We start from the raw sequence: 14,081 nt of genomic DNA, 5'->3' as shown, positions 1-14,081 counted from the left end.
TCCGCTGACATTTCCGCCACCTCCAAACGGACCCCACCACCAGGGATATATTTCCCTCCCCACCCCTTTCCGCCTTCCGCAAAGACCGTTCCCTCCGTGACTACCTGGTCAGGTCCACACCCCCCTACAACCCACCCTCCCATCCTGGCACCTTCCCCTGCCACCGCACGAATTGCAAAACCTGCGCCCACACCTCCTCCCTCACCTCCATCCAAGGCCCTAAAGGAGCCTTCCACATCCATCAAAGTTTTACCTGCACATCAACCAATATCATTTATTCTATCCATTGCTCCCGATGTGGTCTCCTCTACATTGGGGAGACTGGACGTCTCCTAGCAGAGCGCTTTAGGGAACATCTCCGGGACACCCACACCAATTAACCACACTGCCCTATGGCCCAACATTTCAACTCCCCTCCCACTCTGCCGAGGATATGGAGGTCCTGGGCCTCCTTCACCGCCGCTCCCTCACCACCAGACGCCTGGAGGAAGAACGCCTCATCTTCCTCCTCGGAACACTTCAACCCCAGGGCATCAATGCAGACTTCAACAGTTTCCTCATTTCCCCTTCCCCCAACGCACCCCAGTTTCAGACTCTCAGCTCAGCACTATCCCCATGACTTGTCCTACCCGCCTATCTTCTTTTCCACCTAGCCACTCCACCCTCCCCCCCACAGACCTATCACTGTCATCCCCTCCCCCACTCACCTATTGTACTCTATGCTACTTTCTCCCCACCCCCACCCTCCTCTCATTTGTCTCTTCACCCTTCAGGCACTCTGCCTGTATTCCTGATGAAGAGCTTTTGCCCGAAACGTCGATTTTATTGCTCCTCAGATGCAGCCTGAACTGCTGTGCTTTTCCAGCACCACTCTAATCTAGACTCTGGTTTCCAGCATCTGCAGTCATTGTTTTTACCTAGTTCTCCCTGTATTCCATGAGATCTAACCTTGCTCACCAGTCTCCCATGAGGAACCTTGTCAAATGCCTTACTGAAGTCCATATAGTTCACATCTACTGCTCTACCCTCATCAATCCACTTTGCTACTTTTCAAAAAACTCAATCAAGTTTGTGAGACATGATTTCCCACATATAAAGCCAGGTTGACTATTCCTAATCAGTCCTTGCCTTTCCAAATATATGTACATCCTGTCCCTCAGGATTCCCTCCAACAACTTGCCCACCACTGACATCAGACTCACTGGTCTACAGTTCCCTGGCTTGTCCTTACCACCTTTCTTAAACAGTGGTACCATGTTTGCCAACCTCCAGTCTTCCGGCACCTCACCTGTGACTATCAATGATACAAATACCTCAGTAAGAGGCCCAGCAATCACTTTCCTAGCCTCCCACAGAGTTCTAGGGTACACCTGATCAGGTCCTGGGGAATTATCCAATTTTATGCATTTCAAGACATCCAGCACTTCCTCCTCAGTAATATGGACATTTTTCAAGATGTCACCGTCTATTTCTCTACATTCTATATCTTCCATGTCCTTTTCCACCGTGAATACTGATGCAAAATACTCGTTTAGTATCTGCCCCACCTCCTGCAGCTCCACACAAAGGCCACCTTGCTGATCTTTGAGGGGCTCTATTCTCTCCCTCGTTACCCTTTTGTCCTTAATGTATTTGTAAAAACCCTTTGGATTCTCCTTAATTCTATTTGCCAAAGCTATCTCATGTCCCTTTTTTACCCTCCTGATTTCCCTCTTAAGTATACTCCTACTTCATTTCTACTCTTCTAAGGATTCACTTGATCTATCCTGTCCATACCTGATATTTGCTTCCTTCTTTTTATTAAACAAACCTCAGTTTCTTTAGTCATCCAGCATTCCATATAACTACCAGCCTTTCCTTTCACTCTAACAGGAATATACTTTCACTGGACTCTCGTTGTCTAATTTCTGTTGTCAGTTTCCAGCTGTCCAGCTGTCCCTTTTCCTGTGAACATCTGTGCCCAATCAGCTTTTTGAAGTTCTTGCCTAATACCGTCAAAATTAGCCGTCCTCCAATTTAGAACTTCAATTTTTAGATCAGGGCTATCCTCTTCCATCACTATTTTAAACTAATAGAATTGTGATTGCTGGCCCCAAAGTGCTCCCCCACTGAACCTCAGTTACCTGCTCTGCCTTATTTCCCAAGAGTAGGTCAAGTTTTGCACCTTCTCTAGTAGGTACATCCATATACAGAATCAGAAAATTTTCTTGTGAACGCTTAACAAATTCCTCTCCATCTAAACCCTTAACACTATGGCAGTCTCAGTCTATGTTTGGAAAGTTAAAATCCCCGACCATAACCACCTTTTTATTCTTACATATAACTGAGATCTCCGTACAAATTTGTTTCTCAATTTCCCTCTGACTATTAGTTGATGTCTCGTATGAGAGACTGCATCCCAATCAGAGTCATAGAAATGTACAGCATTGAAACAGACCCTTTGGTCCATCTCGTCCATGCTAACTATGAGGTCATTTATTAAACCTGCCTAATTACCCACTACCAGAGCCAAGATAGTTTGTTCTCTGGTTGACTTCATAGCATTTTACACTTGGAAACTATCCCTAATGCATTCTATAAATTCATTGACTGCAACTACCCTTTCCAAAATACTGAAAACTTGCAAGAAGGAGATACTGATATATGAGATCTTGAGGCTAAAAGGATCAAAGTATATAGGATGAAATCAGGAACTGGATAACGATCTGAGTGATCAACCATTACCATATTGAACGGCTGAATAGTCTGCTCCCATTCCTATTTTCTATATTTTTATGTTTATGAGGGTTAATGAGGCCTCAGTTTAATGACCTGTGTGAACCTTTGGTGTAAAGTCAAAAACCTGAAATGACTATATCTATTAATGTTTCCAGAGACACATCCACACCTAAGACCAAATGACCATAAGATAGTTAGCAGATTAGGCCATTCAGCCCATTGAACCTGCTCTGCCATTTGATCATGGCTGATATATTTCTCAATCCCATTCTTCTGCCTTCTCCCTGTAGCCCTTGATCCCATGATTAATCAAGAGCCAATTTGTCTTCGATATACTCAATGACTTGTCCTCCACAGTCTTGTGGCAATGTGTTCCACAGATTCATCATCCTCTGGCTGAAGACGTTCCTTCTCATCTCAGCTTGAAAGCGTCTGAAAGTCTGCTGAGTGTTTCCAGCAATTTTTGTTTTCATTTCAGAGTTCCATTATGTTATCTAAATAAGAAGGTGGTTTGGATGCTTAAGTTATATTTTCTTGGATATTGTTTCCAATGTTTTTAATATTCAATTACCACAAGCTAAAATTTGGCCAAGGTGACCCATGCTTAAAAGTGAACTGTCAGTTCTGATGAAATTATTATGGCTTCTCGTATTAAGCCCCTGGCATGTGGTTAGAATAGCAGCTGTGGCTCAATGGATAACAAACAGGAACATAAACTCTGGCCAAACTTATCGTCTTGGAACTTGAGCCCTGAGCATAATTGTGACACCTTTGCTATTGCATAGTTGCTCTCTTGGCTGCCATCAATGAACTGCACAATGGCCAATAATTCTGTGTAAGCTAACAGAAGAGCCTAATGAAGATCATGAGGACGTTCTTATGTCGCACAGGAGGAGATGTCAACTCTTCAGCAAGATGTTGGACCAACTTTCCATCTGTTCTTGACAGTCATGGAGTCATCAACATGGAGTCACAGATAGCAGAGAAGAGACCCTTTAGCCCACCAAATCAATACTGGTCCATCTACACCAGTCCCACTTCCCAGCACTAAGCTCACAGCCTTGAATATACTTTTTAAAGATTGTGAGATTTCCAGTCTCTACTACCCTTGCAGGCAGTGCATTCCAGTTTCCCACCACAGTCCGGGTTAAACTATTTTTCCTCAAATCCTCTCTAAATCTCCTGCCCTTCATCGTAAAATTATGCCTCCTTGTTATTGATCCTTCCTGCTTCCTATCCACTCTGACCATGTCCCTCATATCTTACATTCATTAATCAGGTCGTCTCTCAGCTTTGTCTGCTCTAGAGAAACCAACTTGAGCTTATCCAGTCTCTCTTTATGGTTAAAATGCTGAATCCCAAGTAAGATCCTGTCAAAAAAAGAGCCAAAGAATGGTGGATCTTGGAAATCAGAAACAAAAACAGAAATTGCTGGGAAAACTCAGTAGGTCTGGCAGCAACTGTGGAGAAACAACAGAGTTAATAGTTCAGGTCCAGTGACACTTCTTCAGAACTAGTTGTAGCTGGGAAAAGTTTGGTATTTATGCTGAAGATGGGGTTGAGGAAGGGGAGAGGAATAAATGATAGGGGGAGATGGAGCCTAGAGAGAGAATAACAGTTGGACAAACAAAGAATGGTTAAAGGTCAGCCTGAGGGAATCAATAGTTATTAATTGGCACCATTAGTAGCTGACAATGGGATGGTAGCAGCCCATGTGATGACAATGCCTCGTGTGAGAGGGTCAGGGTAAGGACATAGGAGAAGATACCAGAGAATATCCTGGTGAATCCCCTCCTCTACTCCCCAGTGCAACTGCATGAAGATTAAAATCATGCATAATTATTTCTCTATTCCTTTCACAAACTCCTCGTACTTGTTAATTTCTTGTCTTGCCTACAATGTGACTATCATTTGGGGGTCTACACACTTCTTCTACTAATGTTTTCTTTCCCTGGCTGTTATTTACCTCCACCTAAATGGACACTAATCATCCCAAGCCTCAGTTATCTCTCACATTTTGTCTGTTCCTACCAGGACTACCCCCGCCTTTCTTTCCCTCCTGCCTTTCTGAAAGGTTTCACACCCCTGGGTGTTAAGTTGCCAGTTCTGATCTCTTTATAGCCATGTCTCCATAATGAGTGAGATCATTTCCATTTACTCCATTTTGCACTGATGGCTTAACTACCTTACTCCAAATTAAGATACAAAGCCTTTAGGCTTGTCATTTTGCTTTTTTGCATCACTCTGAAGGCCACATTTTTTTAACTAGGCCCATTTTGAGCAGTGAACTAAAGATAGCTTTTCCAGGAAACCATGCGAGTCAAATGAAATGGGGCCATTAATTTCTGAATGCTTACAAAGTTGAGATTTACGATACAAAAAACAACTGGTCAGGATACACTGGTAGGTAGAGTTTAGAAGAAGAGGAGAAACCATTTTAGCAGGAGAGTAGTATTTGTTTCACACTTTGTAGAATCTCCAGGGTGTGAGAGTTGGTAGAAATATCCAGGCTGTCAGAATTGGAAAGAGGTATCCAGAGCAGCAGAGATGGAAAGAAATCTGAAACGCTTTTGGCAGAAAAGGATAAGGGCTAGAAAGAGCAATTTGAGTGGGAAGGGGAAGGAGATGGCCGAGTGATATTATTGCTAGTGTGCAGATATGTGCCTTTAAGAGGACTTGTTCTGTTCTGTTTCTCTTGAAGAAGGGTGTTGGAAACCTGGTGCCAAGATGTCTGTTCCATGGAAAGCTTTGCATTTGTTTTTTTACAGTAGGCAAAAGAAGCATAAATGGATGGAGTCAGGCTCACACAAACCCAGGGATTTAGTCGTTTTTGCTTTCAGTTGTTGAAATTGAGGTTTTTAGGAATTGAAGCTGCGAGATACAGCTCTCTCCCTCTGCTGCTGCTAAAAGCTTTTTGTCTCTCAGCTGCTCGATTCACGCTTTAGTTTTTTTTCCTTTTCCCTGGACTGTAGAAGATCACCAGTGAAGGAAATCTGTTGCTGAATTCGTCTTTGCCAAGGATGTGTTTATGGGATGCTGCTTTATTGGAACAGCTGAAGAGTAGTAGTTAAATAATATATTATTTTTATTAACTCTTTGACTAAAGTTATGCTAATTATTTTTGTTTAATTTGTATTTTAACTGTAGTATAAGAATATATAGTGTGTTTGTTTGAAGTCTAGCAGTTTGATCAATCAAATCACATCTGGAACACAGTGTCTTACACTTGCCCTTAAATAGCATAAATGTTAGGGTCAAGGACATCTCCTTGATATAATTTGAGGGGTTTTGTTCTGGTCTGTAATATTAGCCTATTAATCCAGAGACCGTCAAAACGATCTCAGACCTGGATTCAAATCCTGCTATGGTACACGGTTGAAGTTGAGTTGCCAGATTGTCAGGGGAAAAATCCATCTGGTTCACTAATGTTCTTTATGGACATCTGCTTTCCTGACCTACATGTGACTCCAGACCCAAAGCAATGTGGTTGACTCTTAATTACTCTGTGGTCAATAAGGAATGGGCAATAAATGCTGGCTTAGCCTGTGACACCCACATACTGTGAAAGACTTTTTTTTAAAAGTAAGAGAATAAAGGTAACAATGATACTTCCATAACAATGGAACTGAATAGCTGTGAAGGATATTGTAGTGAAAAGTGTTGAAGCTTTCCTTTTGTTGTTTAGGACTTGTTATGTCTATATATCAGCATGGTGACTCAGTGGTTAGCACTGCTGCCTCACAGCACCAGGAGCCCAGGTTTGATTCCAGCCTCAGGTGACTGCCTGTGTGGAGTTTGCACATTCTCCCCGTGTCTGCGTGGGTTTCCTCTGGGTGTTTCAGTTACCTCCCACAATCCAAAGATGTGCAGGTTAGGTGAATTGGATGTGCTAAATTTCCCATAGTGTCAGGAGTAAATATAGGGTAGGGGAATAGGTCTGGGTGGGTTACTCTTTGGAGGGTCGGTGTGGACTTGTTGGGCTGAAGGGTCTGTTTCCATACTGTAGGGATTCTAATATAGTGTTTCTTTTCCATTGGTGTAAATTTATGTTGTTTAATTAAAAGAACATTGGTAGCGCTTTGTAAATAGATTCAGTAACTAAACACCATCATGATCAAATTGCATTAATAAAATCTGTGATCTATCAAGTCAAGATTCACTCGCTGAGATCTGACTTTGTCAATATTACCACCGTAACACTTCTAACTGGGCCTAAAACAGCTTAATTGAGTTACCGCAACCGCAGAATGAGCACCCTATCTTACTCCAAACCAGCTGACAGGAAACCCAATGTAGGAGGCCGGGAGATTCAGCTCTTATTTCCCATTTGGAGTTATTCATAAATATATTGTGTTTTTTTAAAAAAATGGTTCTTATACAGGATTCCACTGGCAAGGCCAGTATTTGTTGCCCATCCTGAGTTGCTCTTCTAACACTGTTTATATCGATCGTTTCAGAGGGCAATAAAGAGTCACCCGTATTGCTGTGGGTTTGAAGTCGCATGTAGACCAGATTTCCTTCCCTAAAGGACATTCATGAAACTAATAGGTTTTAATGATAATTCTCACATGGTCAGCATTAGATTAGCTTTTATTACTAGATTTCACTATCTGACGTGGATCAGGTTAAAACCCATTTTCCCTTACATGGTGAGCATGGGGTTCTGGATTAGTGGCCCACTGACATTACCACTACACCACTGCCTCATGCCAATCTTGGATTTCTCTAAAATTGAAAACACTCTGTCCTATCCAACCCAATCATCTATCGACTCAAAGTCTCCTTGCCTACGATATTTCCTGATAGCTGTAACCTCTTGGCCCTGGTGTCATTCCTACAAATCTTGTTCAAGTTACCTTCAGTTCTTCTTTGTCCTCTCTCATAATGTAGAGATGGGAAATTTACACAGTACTCTGACTGTGGTTTTGCCAGGATTCTCTGCAAGTTTAATATAGCTTCACTGTCTTTGAAGGTTATGTCCCAGAATAAGAATCACAAAATCCCTGCAGTGTGGAAACAGGCGCTTCAGCCCAACAAGTCCACACTGACCCGTCAAAGAGTATCCCACCTAAACCCATTACTCTACATTTACCCCTGACTAATGCACCCATCTATACATCCCTGACCATTATGGGCAATTTAACATAGTAAATTCATCTAACCTGCACATCTTCGGACGGTGGGAGGAAACTGGAGCACCTAGAGGAAACCACACAAACACGGGCTGAATGTGCAAACTCCACGCAGACAGTCACCCAGGCTGGAATTGAACTCATGTCTCTGGCACTGTGAGGCAGCAGTGCTAACCACTGGGCCAATGAGCCACCGTGTCACCCCCTTTTTCTGCAGAAATCACAGTTAGTTGTCATCCTAGTGTTTCATTACCATTTGAAGAAATATTTCATTCTGAAGAAGAATCTTTGGTCTTGAAGTCTTAACTTTGTTTCCGTCTCCACAGATGCTGCCTGGCGTTTTGAGTTTCTCCACTTTTTGTTGAAAATCATGTTTAATAATTCGGCAGACATATAATGCTGCCTCAGGGCTTTTGTGGTGCAATGGTAGTATCCGTATCTCTTGGCCAGAAGGCCCGGGTTCAAGTCCCACCTGCTCTGGAGATATGTGATGATATCTCAGAACAGGTTGGTTAATAAATGTCTATCATGCTGTTTCAGGGCTTTTGTGGTGCTTTGGTAATGTCCCTAATTCTGGGCCAGGAGTCCGAAGTTCAAATCTCACCTGCTTCAGAGGTGTATCATAATATCTGTGAACATTTTGATTAGAAAATATCTACGATGCTGCTTCAAATGTTTTGTTCACTATTAGTTCAGTCAGTTCTTGTACTCTGATCACTTTCTTATTTTCTGAGGTGTAGTTGATATGACTAATTTTCTTTCAGCAAGCATAATCTCCTCTTTATTCACACTCATGTGACACTTAATGGTGCAATCAGCAGGTTCTCTACGTTTTTAGGCCATTGTGTGTGAGTAAGAAAGGCAACCATTGACAGTGCATTGAAGTTATGTCCTTGCTGGCCATTAGCCAACTCGACAGTCTTTCATCTGTCTGAGTTCCTTTGGGGTATTGATGTCAGAGACAGTTGAAGCAGTCCTCTGAGGCCTGAGAAAACGTGGAGAGAAAGTGCTGAAAGAGTGATGCCATTAATGCACACAGGCACAAAATTATTTGTCATTCCCCTGTGTGATTTAATATATTGCTGCCAGAAGCAAATCTAAATCTAAAGCACTGTCTTCTCAGGTAAATTGCAATCAGCCGATTCAGATAATTGGGTTCAGAATTGAGTTCCACTCTAATCTCTTTGATCAGATTTGAAAAATACTCAGTTGCATCTCATCAGAAAGGGTAAATTTGTGGTTAAAGATAGGCTAGTACCATGAAATCGCCTTCAAAACTGTGTTGTTTTCCTGAAGAGATATAAACAACAGTCTGTTACTTTCCTGGACTGTTGAACCGTCAGGTGGGATTTTACAGTTTTAATTTGTCAAAGTGTGAGCGTGGACACCCCACCCCACTAAAGAGAAGAGGAACTCAGACAGATGAAAGACTGTCGAGTTGGCTAATGGCCAGCAAGGACATAACTTCAATGCACTGTCAATGGTTGCCTTTCTTACTCACATACAATGGCCTAGAAAACGTAGATCAAATGCCTTTCAGGCACCTAAGTGGTCACCCAACGGTCCTTTTGGTGCATCACTTCCTGCAACAACCATGTCCTGCCAGAGGCTGCCAACCAATCAAAAGCAAGTAGCCACTGAGAGCTGTAGCGCCACCTCAGGGGCTGAGGCTGCTGCAAGCACAGCAGCACGGAGGTCCAGGAACATCAGGGAAGGTAAGTGATATTTTGGGGTGGATTGTGGGATGCAAGTCATGGACAGAGAGGTGTAAGGAGGAATGAAGGCAGAATCGTGACTTTGAATGAAGAAACACCTTCTCCACTCCCTATTCACTCCCAGATTGGGGATGATTGAGCAACTTGTACACTCCCCCTCCTCAGAATCCTTCCTCAGAAGGGTCTTTGGACCTGAAATGTTAACTCTGATTTGTCTCCACAGATGCTGCCAGACCCGCTGAGCTTTTCCAGTGGCTTCTGTTTTTGTACGTATAGAATAGTTAGTTGCAATGAATGTCTATTGAAGAATGTTAGATTCTTCAATACCGCAACATCCATGCCCTGTTTCTTATTTATCTGGTAAAACACTCTGTTGGAGTGAGTGAATTATGGACAGTGCAGCAAATTTCTGAAATCCATTTCTTAAATAAACAATCAAATGATATAAAATCCATTTTAAGGTAATAAAGATTGTTCGCCTGTCACAAAGCACATCGAAAGGGCAAGCAATCCACTCTGCCAGCTTATAGCCCGAACAGTGAGGATGAAAATTACCCCTGGGTTATACTCTGGAAATAAAAATGGCCAGTGAGTTTGAAATCTAAATGAATGTACTGAGGAGAGGAACAGTCAGTACTTGATTTCATGGATTCGGAACAAATTAAAGACTATTCACAAGGTTAAGATGTAAATCAAAGACCAAATTGGGATGGGTCAGGTAGCTTAATGGTAGCATCCCTACCTTTGGGCCAGAATGCCTAGGTTCAAGTTCTATCTCAGGACGTAATGGCCACATAGTTGAAGCATGGCACGGTGGCTCAGTGGTTAGCATTGTTGTCTCACAGCACCAGGGACCCAGGTTCAATTCCTGCCTCAGGTGACTGTGTGGAGTTTGCACGACTTCCTTGTGTCTGGGTGTTCTGGTTTCCTCCCACAATCCAAAGATATGCAAGCCAGGTGAATTGGCCATGATAAATTGCCCATAGTGGTAGGTGCATTAGTCAGAGGGAAATTGGTCTAGGTGGGCTACTCTTCAGAGGGTCGGTGTGGACTTGCTGGACCAAATGACCTGTTTCACACTGTAAGGAATCTAATGTCACTAAACATGTTGATGTGAAGCATAGTAAGGAGCAGGAGTAGGCCATTTAGCCCTTTGAGCTTGCTCTGCCATTCAGTGTGACCGTGCAACCTGGACCAATCCTCTATCTCAACATCATGTTCCTGCTTTCTCTCCATGCCCCTTAAAGCCTTTAGTATCTAACACCTTATCAATCTCTTCCTTGAACATATTCAGTGACCTGGCCTCTACAGCCTTCTGTGGTAGTAAATTCCACAGGTTGACCACATATTGAGTGAAGAAATATTTCCTCATCTAAGTAAAGGTTACTCCCAATGAGTGGGGAATCCATAACCAGAGGCCACATTCCAGTGATGCAGGGTAAGCCATTTTAGACCATTGAAGAGAGATTTCATCATCCAGGTGAGCTTGTGGAATTCACTGCCACAAAAAATGGTTGAGGCCAAAACATTGAACAATTCCAAGGAGTTAGATATAGTTCTTCGAGGTAGTGGAGTCAAAGGGTATGGACAGAAAGCGAGAATAGGATGCTGAGATAGATGATCAGCCATGATCATGTTGAATGGCAGGGCAGGCTCAAAGGGCTGAATGGCATACACCTGTCAATGTTTAAATGGCCCGCCATGTATCATGAGACTGTGGCCCCTTGTTCTAGACTCAGCAGTCAGAAATATAACCATGAAAAGTCAGAACGGAAAGTTTGACTTCATTCCAATAGGTTTAGAATTCACCAACAAGGAAGAACTGCCTTAATTTTGTAGAGTGTTGGACAGGCTTTACACTGTACTCCAGGGAATATATCCCACTAACAAAACAGTACACAGATTTTGAAGCATCTTGTGAAATGATTTGTCACAATTACATTGAACATGAAGGGACTTGCCCATTATGTGTGGCTAGTGAGTTGTGGATAGAAGAATGTTAAGTGCAGTGATTTCACTGAAGATTTTTAACATGATAAAGGGACTAGGGAACAAGCATTTCTTTGATTTGGAGTACCTGGAGTGTAAAAAATATCATCTGAGGTTTTAAGCATCCCAAAAGAGCTGTCAGAATGTTGAGCTGCTGACTCAGAAGACCACAAAGGCATTTTATTGCAAAGAAACTTACTGTGGAAATAAGACCACAAAAGGATTTGGAAGTATCGACAGTGGATTGGGATAAAACACTTTGCAATTGTTTTACGTTTCCATGGCACAACAGAAAACGCAAGCAAAGAGCATGTCTGAATTCAATAAAGATTCAAATAACTATCAGAGGAGACACATGCGGTGTTAACACAGACTGTTTATTCATTAAACAATTATTTTAAATCCCAGTTGAATATTGCTCACTTGAAATCTTCCTCCACTTTTCCATTGACTCTTACAATGAATCCATTGTATAATTTTTATTAAGTTAATTGCAATTCAATTTAATTTGAATATCCTCTATTGAATGAGATTGTAAATTTTATTGAAAAGTCTTTGAAAATCTGATGGAACTTAATATTAGTGATAATTGAAATGTCATAACCTGTTATGCTTATCATGAACATTTGTTTCCATTCATTCCAAGGGCATGGGCGGACTCTCAACTCTGCATAAAGAGAAGGGTTAGAGTCCAGTGGAAAAGTTGAAAATATAACATTTTTCAAGGCTCAGCCTGACCTGTTTCCTATCTGAAACAAAAACAGAAATTGCTGGAAAAAATTCAGCAGGTCTGGCAGTATCTGTGGAGAGGAATGAGCATTAATGTTTCAAGTTCAGTGACCTTCTTGCAGATGATATATACTGTTCCCACTGTGCATTGGTTGGAAAGAGGGTGAATGTTCAAAGTGGTGGATAGGATGACAATCATGTGGGCTGCTACGACTATAATATGCTGAGTTTTGTGAGTGTTGTTAGAGCTGCATTCTTCCAGGCAAGTGAAGAGTAATCTATCACACTCCTGTCTTGTGCCTTTTGGACGGGACACAGGCTTTGGGATGTCAGGAGATGGTTTATTTGCCTGAGACTTCCTGGCCTCTGATCTACTTCATGTAATTATATGGCTGGTCAGTTTGACATGAAGCTCAAAGGAACACAGCTGCATTGGGAGCACCATTCATGGGTGCTTAAACCCAGTGTTGGGTCCTCCACTTACACAGATATTGGGTCCACGTCACACACAGCACTGAAGAAGACTAAACAAAGCAAGGAAGATGATGCATTGTTATATTGACTTCCAGAAGGACCCAAAGTGCGATAGAGTTATTGAAGCACTACCAACATTTGATGTAAGGAAATGTGTTAACCAACATGTTCATCGCAAGCTCTGACAAAAAACAATATGACCAGTTGGCCTATTGATAGAAGAATAATATTGACCAGGGCACCAAAGAGAGGATGGACCGAAAACATTCTTCTGAAGATGAGCCAAGCCAGACTTGGAACATTGACTCTGGTTCTCCTCACAGATGCTGCTAGACCTGCTGACTTGCTTCAGCATTCTCTGTGCATGTTTCAGATTTCCAGTATTCACAATATTTTTCCCTTATTCCAGAACTAATCTAATGCATTTTCAAATTATTGCTATGGGTCATTTTCAGAGTGGCAAACTGTCCCATTTCATCTAAATGACAGCATCTCCAACCGTGCAGATGCCTCTCAGTACTGCACTGGAATATGGAATTTTGTGTTTGATTCTCTGGATTGGGAGTTAAACCCAACACATTGTGACTCAGAAATGGAAGGTCTGCCAACTAGATAATGAAGAGGAGTCCTAAGCAGTTGGCCAACTAATGCATAAACTGTGCCCTTTGGCTGTAGACACAATTCGCAACATCTGGTATTCCATAGAAATAATTCATGACTGAATTTGGCCTAATTTTGCCTCATGCTGTTTTCAATCCATTTAGCTAATGAAATTGGTGACTGCCAGGTACATGAGATTCTGTGGAGGGTTTTGCTTATTTGTTTCCTTCATGTTTTTTGGTTGTCAAAGTTTAGTTTGCTCATTATTTTATTATCAATGAAAGATATTTGTGATCCTTGATCCAATTGATTGACTGTTTCCTTGAAAGATGCTCTCCTTTACCTAGCCAGTACAAACCCCCTCAGTCCCCTCACAAACTCAAAGACCTCTTTATTTCACTTGTCCTGTCTCATTGGAATAACGCACTGGAGATCAAGCTCCACTATTCCTGGAGTTGTCACAAAGATAAAATTTTATCCAAGTACGGAAAGCCTGCAATTTACCTGTCGGAAAGACCCAGGTTGATGGAAAACATGGTCCAGGTTTCTGTATTTAATAACAATTATTATATATTACAAATAAGTAAATTCTAACTAGGGCAACCAACCATAAACAGTCAACATATAACTCTCCCAGTTAAAGCACCAGCCCCCTTATAAATCTCTTCTGCACAACCTACAGGCACAAATGGAAAAAGAAATGGTGTTATGGATGGAGGGGAAA

The sequence above is a fragment of the Chiloscyllium plagiosum genome, unplaced genomic scaffold (genome assembly GCF_037043375.1).
Source record: "Chiloscyllium plagiosum isolate Xiang-an unplaced genomic scaffold, Cpla_swu_hap1 HiC_scaffold_6, whole genome shotgun sequence".
Taxonomy (NCBI): Eukaryota; Metazoa; Chordata; class Chondrichthyes; order Orectolobiformes; family Hemiscylliidae; genus Chiloscyllium; species Chiloscyllium plagiosum.
This window is presented reverse-complemented; position numbering follows the sequence as displayed.